General features: G+C 35.1%; 1 protein-coding gene and 1 non-coding gene across 2 annotated transcripts in view; one reads left to right on the top strand and one right to left on the bottom strand.

Annotated features, from left to right (window-relative positions):
* ZNF609 (zinc finger protein 609) overlaps positions 1-1,568 on the top strand; it is a 236,861-nt gene that overhangs the window by 110,888 nt on the left and 124,405 nt on the right. The window lies entirely within an intron of this gene.
* Positions 381-485, bottom strand: LOC111723459. Its single transcript, XR_002771986.1, has one exon. It is a non-coding gene; the product is annotated as a small nucleolar RNA U13 (small nucleolar RNA).

Genomic DNA, 1,568 nt, shown 5'->3' on the forward strand with positions numbered 1-1,568 from the left:
GTTGGAGGTTGCTGTGAGCTGTAATGCCACGACACTCTACCCAGGGGGACAGCTTGAGGCTCTGTCTCAAAAAAAAAAAAAAGAAGAGAAGGAGGAAATATAAATAAATAAATAAATAAATAAATAAAAATCTTTTTGTAATGAAATAGTTAGAGATAAACCTGACAAAAGATGCATAAGGCCTTGCTGAGAGATACTTGAAAACAAATAAATGGAAAAATGTACTATGTTTATGGATCAAAATATTCAGCAATATTATGATGTCAGTTCTCCTCAGTTTTATCAGTAGATTCAGTGACTCCAAATTTTCAGCAGGCATTTTAATAAAATTGACAAGCAGATTTTAAAATCCTGTGGGAATATACTTTCCTTTTTTTAACCCTCAGATGGGTAATATGCTGACGTCTTCATAAGGTTTAAAGGAGGTATATCTCATGCTTGAACATGAAAACCCAGTCATCACACTTAATGAACTACAAAAGGATCCTAACTTCAATTTTATTATAAAGTTACAGTAATGGGGCATTGGCATCAAGATAGCTGAATAGAACAGTGAAAGAGAGTCCATACATTGATCTACATATACATTGTCAGTTGATTTTTCTACAGAGGTAATTCCATGAAGAAATGAGTTTTAACAAATGGTGTTAGAATTATTGTACATCATATGCAAAATGTGAAGTTCTATCTAAACCTTATAACACATAAAAAACTTAATTTAAAATGAACCTAGACATGAATATAAACTCTAAAATTATAAAACTTCTAGAGAAAAATCACAAGAGAAAAACTTTGAAACCAAGAGTTAGGCAAATATTTCTCAGCTATGTCACCAAAAGTACAGTCATTAAAAGGAAAAGTTGCTAAATCAGAATTCATTAAGATGAAGAAACTTACTCTTTTTTTTTTTTTTTTTTGAGACAGAGTCTCAGTCTGTCACCCTTGGTAGTATACTATGACATCATAGCTCACAGCAACCCTAAACTCTTGGGCTCAAGTGAGTCTCTTGCCTCAGCCTCCCAAGTAGTTGAGACTATAGGTGCCCACCGCAATGCTTGGCTAGTTTTTGTTTTTTTTCTTTTTCTTTTTTTAGAGATGGGGTCTTGCTGTGCCTTAGGCTGATCTGGAACTCCTGAACTCAAGGAATCTGCCTACCTTGGCCTCCCAGAGTGCTGAGATTACAGGTGTGAGCCACTGTGCTCAGCCTTTTCAGTTAGTATTATTTTCTTTTTATTGTTAGTGTTGTGAAATTTTATTGTGATGTGCTTTGACATGGGTTTCTTTTCATCTGTAATACTACCGTGTTTCCCTGAAAATAAGACACTGTCTTATATTTATTTTTTCCCAGAAGACACACTAGGGCTTATTTTCAGGGGATATCTTCCTCTCTGCTCCAAAATGCATGGCGTGGCTATATGCAGATACGCTGCATAGCCAAGCCCATCACTAGGTCTTGTTATTGGGGTAGGGCTTATATTTAATAAATGCATAGAAATCCTGCTAGGGCTTATATTTTGGGTAGGTCTTACTTTTGGGGAAACACAGTAGTCCTTTAAATCTAGAAATTT

This window comes from Otolemur garnettii, unplaced genomic scaffold (assembly GCF_000181295.1).
Source record: "Otolemur garnettii isolate 467f Iridium unplaced genomic scaffold, OtoGar3 scaffold00011, whole genome shotgun sequence".
Taxonomy (NCBI): Eukaryota; Metazoa; Chordata; class Mammalia; order Primates; family Galagidae; genus Otolemur; species Otolemur garnettii.